Source organism: Canis lupus, chromosome 38, assembly GCF_003254725.2.
Source record: "Canis lupus dingo isolate Sandy chromosome 38, ASM325472v2, whole genome shotgun sequence".
NCBI classification, from domain to species: Eukaryota; Metazoa; Chordata; class Mammalia; order Carnivora; family Canidae; genus Canis; species Canis lupus.
Window position 1 is genome coordinate 15,876,018 of NC_064280.1, and position 17,346 is coordinate 15,893,363.

The window sequence follows — 17,346 nt, forward strand, 5'->3', positions numbered from 1 at the left end:
TATTTCTTTCCTTCTTTTTCTTTTTTTTAAGATTTAATTTATTCATTCCTGAGAGACACAAAGAGAGAAGCTGAGACATAGCCAGAGGGAGAAGCAGGCTCCATGCAGGGAGCCCGAGGGGGACTCGATTCTGGGACTCCAGGGTCACGCCCCGGGCTGCAGGCGGCGCTAAACCACTTTTCTTTCTTTTCTTTTCTTTTTCTTTCTTTTCTTTTCTTTTCTTTTCTTTTCTTTCTTTTCTTTTCTTTTTCTTTCTTTCTTCTTTCTTTCTTTCTTTCTTTCTTTTTCTTTCTTTCTTTCCTTCTTTCTTTCTTTCCTTCTTCTTTCTTTCCTTCTTTCCTTTCTTTCTTCTTTTTCTTTCTTCTTTCTTTTATTTCTTTCCTCTTTTCTTTTTTTTAAGATTTAATTTATTCATTCCTGAGAGACACAAGAGAGAAGCAGAGACATAGCCAGAGGGAGAAGCAGGCTCCATGCAGGAGCCCGGAGGCGGGACTCGATTCTGGGACTCCAGGGTCACGCCCCGGGCTGCAGGCGGCGCTAAACACTTTCTTTTCTTTCTTTCTTTCTTTCTTTTCTTCTTTCTTTCTTCTTTCTTTCTTTCTTTCTTTCTTCTTACTTTCTTTCTTTCTTTTCTTTCTTCTTTCCTTCTTTCTTTCTTTCTTCTTCTTTCTTTCTTTCCTTCTTCTTTTCTTTCTTTCTTCTTTTTCTTTCTTCTTTCTTTTATTTCTTTCCTTCTTTTTCTTTTTTTTAAGATTTAATTTATTCATTCCTGAGAGACACAAAGAGAGAAGCAGAGACACAGGCAGAGGGAGAAGCAGGCTCCATGCAGGGAGCCCGAGGCGGGACTCGATCCCGAGACTCCAGGATCATGCCGTGAGCCGAAGGCAGGCGCTAAACCGCTGAGCCAGCCAGGCGTTCTTTTCTTTTCTTTCTTTTCTTTTCTTCTTTTTTTCTTTTCTTCTTTCCTTTCTTTTCCTTTCCTTTTTTCTTTCTTTCTTTTTTCTTTCTCTTTTTTCTTTTCTTTCCCTTTCCTTTTCCCTTTTTTTTCCTTTTTCCTTTTTCCTTTTCCTTTCCTTTTCCTTTCCTTTCCTTTTTCCTTTTTCCTTTCCTTTTTTCTTTTTCCTTCCCTTTTTTTCCCTTTTCCCTTTTCCTTTTCCTTTCCTTTTCCGTGTGTATAATTTCCGACCGCCTTCCCCGAAGTCCGTCCCGGTGCGCACCCCGCGCATAGCGCGCCCTCACCAGCGCCCCACCACGGCCTCGGCGGCCCCCCTCTTCTTCCCACCGCCTCTGCCGACCCGAACGTGGCAAACGACGCCTCGTTATTTGGAGGGCGGGGTCGGCGTGTCGGGCACTTGGCTGCGCGCCCCGCCTTCGGGGTCCCCCGCTGGGGTCTCCAGGTGCGGGGGGTGGGGCGCGGCGGGGGCGCAGCTCCGAGCCCCGCGGCCTGGGGGCGCTGCCCCCGCGTTCCCCGTCTGTCCGTCCGTCCGTCCGGGCGGCGGCGCAGCTCCGAGCCCCGCGGCCAGAGGGCGCTGCCCCCCGCGTTCCCCCCACCGCGTCCGTCCGTCGGTCCGTCCGTCCGGGCGGGGGCGGGGCGCGGAGCCCGGCGTCTTCTCGCCGCGCCCTGGGCCGCAGCGGCCGCAGCATCATGACGGCGGGAGCCCGGCTGCGGGGCAAGGCGGCGAGCGGCTTCCTGCGCCGCGGGCCCCGGGGCCGAGCGCGGACGCCGGCGGACGAGGAGGCGGCCGCCCTCCTGGAGCCGCCCGAGCGCGGGGCCGAGGGGCGGGCGGGGCCCGGGGCGCGCGCGCGGTGCACCTGGCGGCGCTGCCCGAGCGCTACGAGCCGCTGGAGGAGCCGGCGCCCGGCGGGAGGCCCGCGAGGAGGTACCGGCAGAAGCTGAAGAAGTGTGGCAAGGTGGGGCCGCGGGGCCGGGGCCGGGGCCGGGGTCGGGGCCGGGGCGGGGTCGGGGCCGGGGTCCGGGCCGGGGCGGGGTCGGGGCCGGGGTCGCGTCCCCCGCCGGCGGTCGTCCCCGCGCACCGAGGAGGGCCCGTCCCGCGCCGGGAGGTGACGGGGCAGCAAGTCCAGGTAGGGAGAGGAGCCAAACCAGAGCCCGGGGGGGGGGGGGGGGTGCCCGGGAGCCGGCCCCCTGGGACATTCCCAGCAAGCCCCCGCGAGCCCCCCCCCCCCCCCAGGTGCACTAGGTGGGACAGAAAGCCGCGTCCCTATTTTACAGCTGGGAGCACGGAGGCATTCGAGCGGTTGGGTGACCCAGCTGGGAAGCAGGAGCAGCTGCAGGCCGGTCCCGTCGGGTCCCCGGGTCTCCGGCGACAGCCTCTCCAGGGTATCCCACCCGCCCGGAGCCGTGTGGGTTATTCTCCCCCCAAGCGCGTTCCCCGAGGTTATTTCCAGGGCCTGGGAGCTCAGCAAATACACAGAGAGGCGCTTGTTGGATCTACTTTTCCCTCTGGCAGCTGGCTGTCGGGGTGCTCTGGGACCTGCAACGTCCTTGCAAGGCCTTTTGCCTTGGAGCATGGGGGGCGAGGGGGGATGTAGAGGGGGGCGAGAGAGAATATGAATATGGGCTCAAAGGACAGTGTCCTTCGCAGGGATCAAAGCCCAAGGCAGTGCCCAGGTCCCTCTGCCTGGAATCGCTGGAGGCTACTTCTGGCCCCGCTCCCTGGGGCCTTGAACAAGGCCACCCAGAAGATCACAGAACTCATTGTGTCCTGGCCAAAGGCCTCATCTGATTCAGTTCTCCTTATCTGTGTCCATCAGTGGCCTCTCTTATCCTATCTGAAACCATCCAGTCTCCACGCCTAGAAAATTCCATGCATCATCCCCCATAAAAGCACATCAGCAGCTCTGGGCGCAATATACGGCCCCGGCAGTGATGCAGTCTATTAGTGGCAACTCCGAAGTGGGGACTTCCAGGCTCAGGGTCATGCTGGAAGTGACCATCCTCTTCCTGGTCTCAGTGGAGCACAGATGCCACCGTTGGCCTCTTGGCCAGGTGAACCAGTAAAGGTGGACGTCTCAGGTCAGGGGCTGACACCTGAAGACGGGTTTCAAGTGCTCAGTTCGAGCAGGGATTGTGCTAACAGCTCGGGGTAGAAAAACAGATGGAATGCCACCTGCCCTAGTGAAGTCCACGCCTCCCGGGGAGCTCCTGGCATAGCCGGGGCACCCCACAGAGCCCCATAGTCCAGAGTCCTGAGGAATGAGGGTTTAAAGTCAGGAGCATTTTGAAATCAATGGTGACATGAAACTTGGCAGAGAGGATTGAGGTTTCACAGGTAAATGACAAGGTATTACTCACACTCACTAGGATGGCTGCTATTTAAAAAATAACAAATGGGGCAGCCCGGGTGGCTCAGGGGTTAAGCACCTGCCTTCAGCCCAGGGCATGATCCTGGAGACCCGGGATCCAGTCCCACGTCGGGCCCCTCTGCCTGTGTCTCTGCCTCTCTCTCTCTCTCTCTCTCTCTCTCTCTCTCTCTTCTCTGTCTCATAAATAAACAAATAAAATCTTAAAAAGAATAAATGTTGGCAAGGATATGGAGAAATTGGAATTCTGTGAATTCCATTGCTAATGGAAATGCAAGATGGTACAGCTGCTGCGGTAAACCGTTTGGAGGTTCCTCAAAAAAGTACGCATAGAACTGCCATGATTCAGCAACTCCACTCCTAGGTATACACCCCAAATAATCGGAAAGAAGCACTGATGTATACACACATATATTCGAGAGAGAGAACATATCGAACAGTCCCATGATCATAGCAGCGTTACCCAGAGTAACCAAAAGATGGGAACCACCCATATGTCCATCCGCTGATAAATGATGAACAAAATGTGGTGTGTGCATAGGATGGAATGCTATTCGGCCGTAAAAAGGAATGAACTACTGTTCTGTGCCACAGCGTGGGTGAGAGGCAGGCTGGCTGGGTCCAAGGAGTGTCCTTGGCTCTGTGCAGGATGACACTCAACACCCGAGCCAAGAAGAGTCGTGAGAGCAGAGGGTTGTTTTTTTTTTTTTTAAGATTTTATTTATTTATTCACGAGAGACAGAGAGAGGTAGAGACACAGGCAGAGAGAGAACCAGGCTCCATGCAGGGAGCCCGATGTGGGACTCGATCCCAGGACCCCAGGATCACGCCCTTAGCCAAAGGCAGATGCTTAACCGCTGAGCCACCCAGTCGTCCCCAGAGCAGAGTTTATTGAAGATGGAGAGAATATAGATAAATACAGAGTGTCTTGGAGACCCGGGAAGAAAAAGGAGTTTTGTCTGTGCTTGGGGCCTGGAGCCTGAGGATAATGGTCTGGTGCAAGTGTCTTCTCAGTAATCCAGGAACAAACAGGTGTGTTTGTGTGTCCTCCTCCGTTAGACAGGTAGACCCTGGAGCCAGGGATCTCGATGAGTCAGTGGTCTTGGTCGGGTCCCTCCTTAGGTGTTACCTGTTGTGCTGGAAGACTCCAAAGCAATGATTAAATGCTTGCCCTTTACAGGGACGACATACAATATCTGTTCTATAAGGTGTGTGTAGGGCGAGGGTGTGGGCCTGGCGAAGATAGAAGCGGGAAAAATAAAGAACACTTTTTCATGGGACCCCTTTATTTCCCTGTCTCATACGAACCTTTAAACATTATGCTAAGTGAAAGAAACCAGACACACGAGATCATACTGTGTGTGTGTAGGATTCCGTTTATATAGAAGATCCAAAATTGGTTAAGTGCAGAGGGAGGGAAGGAGATGGGTGGTTGCCAGGGACTGGGGAGAAGCAAAAATGATGGGCAAGTGGGTAACAGGTGTGTGCGGCTCTTCCTTTTGGGCTGATGGAAATGTTTCCGAAGTAGGTAAAGTGCTGGTCACACAACACGGTCCATGTGCTGGATGCCACTGAATTTTTCACTTTAAAATGGCTAATTTTTGTTTTGTGAAATTTTTTTTTTTTTTTTAGTTTAAAAGATTTTATTTATTTGAGAGTGAGAGAAAGAAGCACAAGCAGGGGCGAGGGGCAGAGAGAGAGGGAGAAGCGGGCTCCCTGCAGGAGCCTGATGCGGGACTCGATCCCAGGATCCCGGGGTCACGACCTGAGCCAACGGCAGACGCCCAACCACTGAGGCACCCAGGCGCCCCTCCGCGTTCTTGGAGGTGTCGGGGAAGGTACCCGGTTAGGTTCCAACAGGGAGGAAGGAAATAGCCCACCCCTCTTTGCTGAAAATCCAGGGGAACCGCCAAGCCTCCCTAGCAGTGTGGGGAGGTGAGTCTTTCCCTTTCGGGGCCCAGTGGAATAAGGAGTGACTCAAAGGCTCCCCATTGTTAACGAGTGGCTTTTCCTTCAAGGAAGGGGGTTTGCAGTTCCTATTCATGTGTTAACCGTTCAAGTCCTGCGCCCAAGTCCCTTCCTGCGTCTGTTTAAAGAAAGGCATTTGGCCTTTGTGGGCCACAAAAGGATTTCTTCTCTCCTGCTGCCCAGGGGTCCCAGCCCGTCCCTGTGTCCTGCAGCTCCAGCCTCGGGAAGGAGGCTGGGGGCTCAGGGGCTGTGTCCTGGCCTCTGGCTCATCCGTCTGAGTTCCCTGGGGACTTGTCAGGAATGACACTAGTGTTCACCTGGTGCTTTCACTGTCGTGGAAGTGCCATTTTCTGGGAGGAGGGAAGGGAAGGGAGCAGATGTTTGCTGTTCTGCTTCAGCATGCCAGGTGCTCTGCTGCACATTGTGTGGGACCTCTGAAGTGTCCCTAAAACCTTGGAAAGCTGGGAGGGTGAGGCAGGAGTCTCGCCTGGCACTGCCTGTGCAGGAGCACATGGGTTGAGGCGACTCACCCCCAAAACTTAGCTTAAGAGGAGAGCTGGCTTTTCCCAGGCACCCCTGAGAGCCACAGGGGCAGTGTGGATAAGGGAAGTAAGTAAATTTTGTTCCTCAGGCAGCTAGGAGGGGGTGAGGGGGGGATACAATGTGTGGAATAATAGCCTTTAGCTCAAGAGGGAGAAAAATTGTCCGCATGTCCTCAGTTGGTGGCAGCAGGAAAGGCCAGGAGCGCTGGAGCCAGGCCGCCCGGCTCAAGCCCCGTCCTGCTGCCTGTTGCTTTTGTGACCTTGTTCTGGGCCCACGTCTTTGCCTCCATTTCCTCATCTGAGACATGGGCTAAAACTAGGGTTCCGGGCAGGAGCAAGCGGGTTCGTGCACACAGAGATCTCCGAGCTCACCTGGCTCGTGCCAAGGCCTTTGTGACTGTTTGGCTGTTGTCCCAGGGGGTGAAGGAGAGACCTCTCAGGACGGCTGATTTTCTGATTCGTTTTTTAATCAGGCCTCAGCAGCTCAGAGCAAAACCTCGGTCTGTAGCCCACCGCCGAGCTCAGCTTTGTGCCTGCGTCCTGCCCACATCTCAGAACCCAAGACGTGATCTTCATATTCAGGCGGAAGCGATCCTTCCCCCTGTGGATGGGTTTTGGTTTGGGTTTTTGTTTTATTTTTTAAATATTTTATTTATTTTGAGAGAGAGAGAGAGAGCACGAGCAGGGGAGGGGCAGAGGGACAAGGAGAAGCTGACTCCCCTCTGAGCAGGGAGCCCGACTCTGGGCCCCCTCCCAGGACCCCGGATTCATGACCTGAGCCAAAGGCAGATGCTTCACGGACAGAATCACCCAGGCATTTTTGGTTTTGGCTTTTCTGAAACTGGAGAGGGCAGGGAATCCCTGGCTTCCCTGGGGGTTAGTTGAATACAGAGGACCCCCAGAAAGTGTGACATCCTGTGACAGCTGTGACAGATTACCGCCAACACAGTGGTTTTAGGACACCAGCAGTTGCACATGTCTGGAGGCCAGAAGTCCGAAATCCATATCCCCCCTGCTGACGTCAGCAGGCCGGTTCCCATGGAGGCCCAGGGAAAAACCAGTTTTGTTGCTCTTTCTTGCTTCCCGAGGTCCCCATCCTCCAGCATCACCGCCAGCCGCGTCGATCTGCAGATCTTTCCCTCTGCTTCTGTCGTGACATTGCCTCCTGTCTGACTCCTCTTAGAAGGACAGTTGTGCTCCTTCGGATCCGTGTAAATATATAGGAGGCCCACCTGCATGATCCAGGAGCATCTCCCCATCTTAAGACCCTTAGTTTTTTCTTAAATCGTAAGCTATCCATTATTACTTTTCATTCTTTTTTTAAAAATTGTTTAAAGATTTTATTTATTTGAGAGAAAGAGAGAGCAGAGGGAGAGGGAGAAGCAGGCTCCCCACTGAGCAGGGAACCCGAGAGGGACTCCATCCCAGGACCCCGGGATCACGACACCTGAGCTGAAGGCAGATGCTTAACCAGCTGAGCCACCCAGGCGTCCCCTTAAGACTCTTAATTCAGTCACATCTGCAAAATCCCTTTTGCCATATAAAGCCACGTATTTATAGGTTCTTGGGATTGGGGGGGCATTCTTCAGCCTCCCACGCTCCCCTGCGTCCCCCACTGCTTCTCTGACAGATTATTTGGTCTGAAAACTTGACTCCCATCAAATAATTCAAAACCTCCCTCAAAGGACACAGAGATGGCCTTTGATGGACATCTCACATTTCTTTCTATCACTTTTCTCGAACCTGCGTTCTTCTGACAGTGTTCCAGCTAATGAGCTATTTTAGTAGCTTTTTTCTAAATTGCAAAGATGAAGTGACTCACAGCTTTTGAAAATATCACGCTGGGGAAAATGGATGTACAAATGCCAAAAATGTCAAGTTTAACGCAGGCCATCCGTGACTCCGGCGGTACTGCTTATACAGGACTGTAAAGCGTAACAGTACTTGCTCCCAGAGAACGGTCTTTTGTTATTGTTACTTCAAGGAGGTAAGTAAAATTCTCCCACTGAATCTTCCTACACATTTATAGACATGTCTCTCGGCAACATCATACTCCCCCCGCCCCCCCCACCCTCCGCATGCACCCTAATACCCCACTGAGAAGTTGACAGGCCACGTGCCAGGAGTCAGGGTTTGGAGAAGCCATAGATGTTACCTGGCTCTCTCCCAGGTTTGGTTTCTTACTTAGCCTGAGAGTTTCCAATGGAAAGTCCCAGGCCCTTTCTGGGTGCTAGGGATACAGTAGTGAGCCCAAGAAAGTCCCTCCGTCCAGGAGAGGGGGAGGGTCAGCCTACTAGACAGACAGGTTTGCTGGGCAGTGGTGGCTCTGAGGGTTGTGATCATGGTCAGGGATTGTAAGTGAAACCAGGGATGCTAGGTGCTTGTCGGAGTTGGAGAAGTCGGGGGGCTGAGAGACAAGGTGTGTGGTCAGCCTGCAGGGATGTCGACATTGAGAATGACGATGGGAGTTAGGGGTGGGAAGAGGAAGGAGGGTTGAGTGGGCAGCAGCACGGCTGCTATTGGTGGGATGGTGGTCTCGAGTCTTCTGTTGCTGTTCCATTTGAACCTCGTGGATGCCCCCCCCCCCCTCCAGAGCCAGGCCATGCAGAAAAGGAGTGGGTAGCAAGAAAGCACAGTGGAGGCCTCAGCCTTCAGGAGTTTATACTTGTGCTGGAGGACGCAGCAATCAGAGAACAGCGGGAGCCTCTAGAGCCAAACATGCCTTTTGGACCCGAGTCCGTCCTGGGAGATGGAGGGACGGCAGGGTGGGCTTTCGGATAAGGTCAAGGAGGGGACCCTTGACCCCCCTTCAGATGATGCAGTGACTTGGCTGGAACAGAGAAGAGGAGTAGGCTTTGGTTTAAAAATAAAACCAAGGGTACCCAGCTGGCTCAGTCACTAGAGCATGTGACTCTTGATCTCAGGGTCACAAGTTCAAGCCCCATGTTGGGCATGGAGCCTATTGTGAAAACAGCAAAAAGACACAACTGGCTTGGTTTTAGAGCTAGCACCCTCACCACTGTTCCCAGGATGTCCCAACTACCTGGACATAGGCAGTGCTTGAAAGGACTTCGCAGCGGGGCACCTGGTGGCCCAGTGGGTTACGCGTCTGCCTTTGGCTCAGCTCATGGTCCCGGGGTCCTGGGATCCAGCCTCGCATCGGGGCGCCCTGCTCAGAGGGGAGTATCCCTCTCTCCCCTCTCTCTCCTTCCCTCTCAAATAAATAAAATCTTTAAAAAAAAAGAAAGAAGAAAGAAAGAAAGAAAGAAAGAGTACTTTGCAAGATGGTAATGTGTCTTCTGAACCCCCACATGTTCTCGAAGTGGGGGTGGATGTGGGAACATGTGCTAATTTGCCCTGAGAGGCTGAGGGGGAATGGTCCTTTGTGCAGGGATCAGAGTTGCCTCACCCGGCCCTTTGCTTTTCTCTTGTCTTCTCAAAAATAGAACGTCGGGAAGGTGGTCATCAAAGGCTGCCGCTACGTGGTCCTGGGCCTGCAGGGCTTCGCTGCTGCCTACTCCGCCCCATTCGGGGTGGCCACCAGCGTGGTCTCGTTCGTCCGCTAATGGAGCTGCGCCCGGGCCCCGACGTACCCTGAGGATGGGAGCCCCGCGGATCCAGGACCATCTCCAACCTGAACCCACCAAATCCTCGCAGGAAAACCATGTCTCTCTTTGCTGAACTTGGATGAGTGCTATGAACGGGACGTCCCTGCCCATCCGCTGAGCTTTGCACGACGCCAGGACACAGGTGGCTCCGACGGACAATCCCGCAGAGAGTTAGGCCCCTAATTCTGGTTTGGTAGCACCGGAGCCTTCAGGGGGTGGGAGGGTGGGGGGTGGGCATCGAGGCAGACACCTGACAGATGGGAGCACTCTGGGGGGGGGGTCGCCGAGCGGTGCTTACAAGCGGGGAGAAGGGATTTAGACCTGGACTAAGATGATCTGTTATGTTCTGGAAAGATCACGGGCTGATACAGTGCTCAGCACTCCTGGCCCCCGGCTGCCTCGGTTCTGGGGGCAGCAACAGAGCTGCTCGTCTGTCGTGCGCCCCATCTCCTTCCTCCACCCCGTTGTCGCCAGGAGTTTAATTATGGGCTTGAGAAGAAGGAAGGAAGGAAAATCTCTTTGAAGGTTGTGATGCCTTGAAAACTGTTGATGACACCATGTGACTGTGGAAAGCAGATAAAGCTTGTGATTCCCACCCCGACCCGGGCCCCGAATGTGCAGCTGGCGGTGAGGGAAGCAGGGAGCTCAGGCGCAGGCTGCTGGGCTGGAGAGGGTGCTTGGAGGAGTCGCCCCCGTCGTGCCCAGTCCGGCCCAGTCCGGCCCAGTCTGGCTGGGGGTTGGGAGCTGCCCGCCTGTGGCTGGCTGCTGGGGGGGCCACTGTCGCCTGCTCCTGCCAGCTGTTGGCCGCCTCTCCACCAAGCCACCAAAGGTGCTCTGTCTTGGGAGAGAGGGAGACACTATGTCTGGCAAGGAGAGTGTGTGATTTAGAGAAGGACCCAGTAAGTAGGAGATTGAGGTGCTGGAAGTTGAAACGAGAAAGTTGATGGGAGGAGAAGAGGAAGTATAAACCAGGCCTGGTTTATCAGCCCTGGAAACTCTTAGGTGACTGGGTTTTTGGCTCCGGGTGGGGACCAGGGATGCTGGGTGGCTGCAGGTGACATGGCTGGTGCTTAAAACCCCCCTGAGGCCCATGAGCTCTCACTGGCTGCCTTGGTGGCATCCTTCCTCTTTGGGGCTGCCAACCTTTGTCCACATCTCACTTGGATTCAGAGGCTGGCGCCTCATGGGTCCTGGGCTGGATGCTCCCCCGCAGATGACCCAGGGACTGCCACCGGACCGTTCGTTGGCAAGGGAGGTGAAAGAACGAGGGGGCTCCTCTTACCACACCCCTCCGCCAACCCCCGTGAGAGGCCCCGTCCCCCCGTTTCCAGAATATCCAGAAGTCTGGATAGTCGTTGCTGATCAGTCTGCAGGGTAGGTGGCAACACCTGCGTGTTGCCCCAAGAAGTTTCCCGGGCCTTGCCCAGGAGGCCTCAGGGCTGCTGCCTTGCTGGTCAGGCCAACCAGCTGGCACCAGGGAGTGGAGAAGGTAGGAAAGACAGACAGATGGACAAGAAAAAGGCACCCCCCGTGTAGGAGAAGGTGGTAGCGAGGCGCTCTGGAGGCCCATGTCGAAGATGAACTTGGATCCCGTTCTGCATCATTAATATTTGTGAGGAAAAGAGAAAACAGATGGTCTTATTTTAACTCAAATGATCAAAGTTGATAGTGGCACATTTTCACAAGATAATTACAGATTGCCTGGTCACACTGGGACTTGGGGGGGCGGGGGGTGTCGGAAAGAGACCTCAGTGGAAGAAAAAGCCAAGCATAGTTTAGTGGGAGAGCAGGGCCTGGGCAGCCACCGGAGATGGGAGACGGGAGATGGGAGGAAGGGGCTCAGGGTGGGCTTGGAGGACGATGCAGTCCCGCCCCGGAGAAGCCCCCCTGAGTCCCCAGAGGGATGGAAAAGTGACCAGGGAAGAGACTGGAGCTGCCAAGGCCTGGCCCACGGAGACCTTCCCCACCCCACCCCCAAATTGGAGACACTACCAGGCCCTAAAACCCGAGTAGTCTGATTAGGAATTAACCTAGAAGTTTCACCAGTCGGAGCCTTGCGGGGATTGTCCCGGGAGCCAGATTCACATGTACAGTGATGAGCTTGTCCGCAGGGTCACCGGGTGCTTGCTTCCCCGCCGACAGGACCTGCAGGTTGCAGATTACCTTTTTGCTTTTTTCTCTGTCTTCAGTTTTGATTTTTTAAAAATGTCCGGATCCACGCCCTACTGAGGATTGAGGTTTAGAGCTTTGCCTTTAGCGCTTGACCAAGAGGCTCCTTTTGTATCCTTTGCTTGCCCTATGATGTAAATAAAACCCTTAATTTGTACAATGTTTCTGTGTGTGCAGAGTTTTTCTCCAGCCTTGCCCAAGAGATGTCTGCAGCCTCCAGTGAGGCGGACCTTGTTGGGCAGGAGAGGTCAGGGACCTCCTTGGAGCACCTGTGCCACCCCGGGGCCCAGGGGGAGGAAGAGAGGCCCAGATTCCTCTAGAACTCGGCTGAGGTGTCAAGGTAGGGGGTGGAGAGTTCTCTAGAAACCCTTCGGCGTGCAGGAGGAGCCTCAGCTCACGCATCGGTTGAAAGTGAAAAAAAATTTTTTTTCCATATCATTATTTTTAATGTCCAACGTTTATAATATGAGGGCCAGGGCTTTCTCCTCAACTCAAGTTTATAAATTTTTGATTGGCTTGTGAGGCCAATAGGGATACTTCTTCTTGTCTAATTTGGTTTCTGGGAAGACTTCATTCAGGTCCTCAATGGTCATCTGATCAAATGGAATTATGTTCTTCATCTTCTCTAGCTCTTTTTCATATTCTTCAATCCTGGCCTTTGAGAGGGATGAAAACTCAGCACAGCTTTTCACATCTTCTTTTTCCCCAGCATCCACCTGGACAGTGTATTTATCTCTGGCACAGGAACCTTCAGGGCATTAAACTTCTTCTCAAAGTCATCTACCAAGCCAGCCTTTGCCACATTGGCCTTGTAGTAAGCCCAGTCGATAGCAGGTGGTTTCTCAGGAAGAGTAGCCAACCTGGAGGTAAGCATCTCATTCCAGGATTTCAGGGAGTTGGCAATGACCTTCTGGTTTCGGGGTATGATCTCCCCAAAAGCTACCCAGTCAATGGTTTTTAGAGCAAGTTTTCGCCCAGCCATCTTGAGATCCTTCACGGACCCCAGCGGCCCACAGTCCTGAAAGTGAAAATTGCTAGAACCTCCAATTGTTGAAAAAACCGCCCTCTGTGCTCTGGAGCCAAAAAAAAAAAAAAAAAAAAAAAAAAAATGCAACTCGAAGACCAAGTCTGGGTGGAAAGAAGGAAGATAGTGTATCACTTTGCTGGGGGAAGGAGGCTGCAGCTGGCTGGTGCCTCCCAGACCCCACGCCCACCCAGAGTAGAAAGGCTGAGGGGTTTTTAGAGGAAAATACAGGATCTGGGCAGATTTGATAGGAACCTGGGCCGTGCTCTGAGCCGTGGTCACCAGGTCTCCAGGTGGCCTGGCGACTGGCACTGGCTCTGACCATGGGGTGTTGTTACCAACTCTCAACGTCTATCCCAATCCCGAGCTCTTGGAACAAAGGATTTTACAGAAAAACTGTGAGGGGGAAGGGGGAGAGGCTTCAGGAACAAGGAAGAGAAAGACTGGTTCAATTTAAAGTCCAGGGGATCCCTGGTGGCTCAGCAGTTTAGCGCCTGCCTTTGCCCTGGGGTGTGATCCTGGAGACCCGGGATCAAGTCCCACACCGGGCTCCCTGCGTGGAGCCTGCTTCTGCCTCTGCCTGTGTCTCTGCCTCTCTCTCTCTGTGTCTTTCATGAATAAATAAAATCTTAAAAAAATATTTAACAAAAATAATAATAAAGTCGAGCTTTATGTCCCTATTGCAGGGTTTTGATTGAGAGCCTCCTGTGGGACCAGGAAGCTGCGCTTTTCACTCGTGGCTTAGGAGGTGGTGAAGCACCTGTTCCTTCTCTCTGAGTTGGGAAATGCTGGCCCTTGGGGTGGGAGGTGGGGGGTGCTGCAGGTTGCAACTGCCAGTAGACTCCCCAGGTGGGAGTCTCAGGTCTGGGGGGGGTGGTGGCTGGCAGGTGCGGGTCCCATGTAGGGCATCTGTAACTTGCCCTTTGACTGAGTCCCCACAGAAACGGTGGGAAAGGGCTTGCAGTAGAACAAGTACTTCTTTTTTTTTTTTTTTTTTTGAGATTTTATTTATTTATTCATGAGAGACACACAGAGAGACCGAGGCAGAGACACAGGCAGAGGGAGAAGCAGGCTCCATGCAGGGAGCCTGATGTGGGACTTGAACCTGGGTCTCCAGGATCACGCCCTGGGCTGAAGGCGGCACTAAACTCCTGCACACAGTTGTGCTGTGAGTCTTCCGATGCCACCAAGCAGGTGTCTGACACCGGTTGGGTGTTCAGCAGTTTAATTCCGTTTAACACCGTTCCCAGGAGAGAGCATCGGATCCCACAGATTGAAGGGCTTAGTCCTCCTACCAGACGGACCCCCACTTCAGACCCCACTAGCAAGTCCAAGTTGCCAGCTGTGCTTTTGGTTGACCAGCTGCAGATCGGAGGTTCCCACGACACCTTCCTTGGCTTCCGTTAATTTGCTAGTGGGGCTCACAGAACTCAGAGAAACATTTTACTCACTAGTACCTGTTTATTATAAAAGGATATGACTCCGTTATAAAAGGACATAACTGGATGGAAGAGATGCACAGGGCAAGGTCTGAGGAGAGGGTACGGGGCTCCCAAGCCTCTTTCCCCAAATCTCCAGTGTGTCCACCCACCTGGGAAGTCCCTCGAACCCTGTTTTCATGGACACTTTGTTATGTAGGATGATTAAGTCAGTGCCCATTGCTAATAGAATTCAATCTCCAGGGGATCCCTGGGTGGCTCAGCGGTTTAGCACCTGCTTTGGCCCAGGGCGTGATCCTGGAGTCCCTGGATCGAGTCCCACGTCAGGTTCCCAGCATGGAGCCTGCTTCTCCCTCCTCCTATGTCTCTGCCTCTCTCTCTCTATGTCTATCATAAATAAATAAATAAATAAATAAATCTATCTTTAAAAAAAAAAAAAGAATTCAATCTCCATCCCGTCTGTCTGCCCTCCCAGGAGGGAAGTTCCAAACCTCTAATCACAGGGTGGCCTCTCCTGCCAACCTGGTGGCCTGCCTCGTTAGCATAACAAGACACCTTGGCTCTCCTCTGGAGTTAGAAATTCCGAAGGGGTTTTTTGGGAGCTTGTGCCAGCATCAAGGACCAACACCGACTATGTGCTTCTTATTATAAATCACGATGGCCCAGGCAGGTGAAGAGAAGCCTCTGGACTCCCCTCCCCGCAGGGGGGGGGGGCACCTGTGTCCACCTGCTGTTGGGCCTAGAGCAAGGCAGCCCATGGGAGACCTTGATGTCTTCAGCCACTTGGGAATCGCCCCCGCTGTCCCCCTCTGCCTGGCACCTGCACTTGGTCAGAGGACCAGGAAGCCTCCAGAAGCAGGACTAGAGCTCAGGCCGCCTGCACCTCGTCGTCCTCCTGGGCTTGGCTGCGAAACCCTCCCAGCAGGTTCAGCTTCAGGGAGCTGCTGCTGCTATGGGGTTTGCCCCCACAATGTCTTTTTTTTTCCACTCCTGACTCTGCAGGAGCCCCGATAAACCGATGTAACTCTGTGATGCCATCATCCCCAAACTGTTTTTGAAAACTTTATAGATCTCTCCGTAAATGTATTTTCTAATACAAATTATATAGAGTTATAGGGGGCGCGGGGAATGCCCTCAGCATCCGTGTGACGGCTGTATTTGAGAAATTCTGTGGTTTGGCTAAAAGCCTGAGGGTGGGGGGAATCTCAAACTCCCTTGACCCCTCGTGGGTAAATGTGGGGAAAAAATAATACATGAGATTTTTTTTTTTTTTAAGAGCCAAGTTTTTGAGCCAAACCACTCCACCCACTGAACTTCATAACCAAGGGGAAAGGAGGTCTCTTCAGATTTTCTAGAAGCCTCAGTGCCAGAGCCTGGTAGGTATGAAAGCCACGAAGGGGCAGGGCTGGGAGGGGTCAGGGAAGGGCAGGACAAAGATTTGGTTGCGTGGGGGGGATGTGCCAGGCCCAATCTCCCTGCGGGGGTGCTCGGGAGTGCTCGGCACCTTGCACCCTACAGCTCCACCCAGGACGCAAATTAGGGGCAGAATTCAACACCTCCAGGACTGGCTCTGCTGTGTTTTGCTGCAGGCGGTTTTCAGGTGATTCACTTGCATAACCTGTTGACAAGGCCCTAAACAAGTGCGTCTGGCTCAAAGCTGACAGAGAAATGAGGCCAAAAGTACAGACCAGGGTCAGAGCGTGCCCCTCCTTTCACTTGCTCTTTAACTCCACGCAGATCCCTTCCATGCAGACCCGCTTTCTTCGCCCAAAATGGGGGGAAACAATTCGTGTCTGTTCCCCTTCCTACAAGAGGTGGTTAGAATCACTGCTGGAGTAGCAAGTAGCACCTTTCCTTTAAAAAAAAAAAAAAAAGGATTTTATTTATTTATTCATGAGAGACACAGAGAGAGAGAGAGAGAGGCAGAGACACAGGCTGAGGGAGAAGCAGGCCCCATGCAGGGAGCCCGACGTGGGACTTGATCCCCGGACTCCAGGATCAGGCCCTGAACCAAAGGCAGATGCAAAACCACTGAGCCACCCAGGTGTCCCATGACTCAGGTTTTATTAGACGGTAATAAGTGACCTGTTTCCAACAATAGCTAGGACCCCCTCAAGGTCCTGGAAACTTTGCTTCCAAAATTCCTTAGAGAATAAGGAATCCTTATTCTCAGTCCTCAAACCCCTCCCAGCTCCCAGGGGTGTAATCAGCCACCCATCAAGGCAGCCGCTCTTCCTGCCCAGGGATCCTGTCCCCGAGGCTTTAATAAAACCACCACTTTGCACCAAAAATGTCTCAAGAATTCTTTCTTGGTCGTCGGCTCCGGACCTCCCCCCACCAGACGTCGCCTCATTCCAAAACTTCATCAATCCTGTGGCCCGGAGGCCCCGCCACCAGGGCCCAGGCTGTGCTTTCAGCCACTTCCAGCTGCCGCTCGCTGCCCTCTGGGCCTGTTACCCCCGAGGGACCACGAGGGAGAGGGAACTAGCACCATAATCACAGCCCACATGCACCCCTGAGCCCCTAACACGATCAGGCGGGGAGCTAGAAGCCCCCAGGGAAAGTCTCAGCGGGGCCACCAGCCGTCATACCATGGATGTCTGAGATGCTGAGATTACTTAGCTGCTGCTTTACCACAGCCAAGGCACAGGATGTACAGACTGCTTCTAGTCTATTCCTTATTTTATTTTATTTTATTTTATTTTATTTTATTTTATTTATTTTATTTTATTTATTTTATTTATTATTTTTAAGATTTTATTTATTTATTCATGAGAGACACAGAGAGAGGCAGAGACACAGGCAGAGGGAGCAGCAGGCCCCATGCAGGGAGCCCGATGAGGGACTCGATCCCAGGACCCCAAGATCACCACCTGAGCCCTCTGATCCCTTGGTGTATCCCACAAGCTTCTCTTTTATTCTGCATTGGGTGAATCACTCCACCGCCTGTGCCACCAGCCCCCACCCAATCAGGATGCCCCCCACCTGATCTCAGCACCCCACACCGAGGGCAGGACATGCAGCTGGGCCGGGGAAGGGATCCGGGACCCCAGGTCAGTGTGGTTGAATTTACTGTCTGTTGCCACACTTCCTTCGTGGGATTCCTGCAGCCATCGTCGCTGTTCCCACCGTGTTTCCCCCCAGCGCCCAGGGCCCGTGTACCCGAGCCCCCAGGCTAGCAGGAAGCCGCCCTGCATGACGGCACTGGCATCCGACCACCTGGCTTCCCGTCCTCCAGCCCCGTGACCTCGGACAAGTTCCACAGCCCCTTGGAA

The 17,346-nt window shown here is 53.4% G+C and overlaps 1 non-coding gene across 1 annotated transcript; it reads left to right on the plus strand.

The window, feature by feature from the left end:
- The first annotated feature begins 1,448 nt into the window (after positions 1–1,448).
- On the plus strand, positions 1,449–11,770 carry LOC112643112 (uncharacterized). The gene is made up of 2 exons (XR_004812817.2): positions 1,449–1,911; positions 9,278–11,770. It is a non-coding gene; the product is annotated as an uncharacterized LOC112643112 (transcript).
- The last annotated feature ends 5,576 nt before the right edge of the window (positions 11,771–17,346 follow it).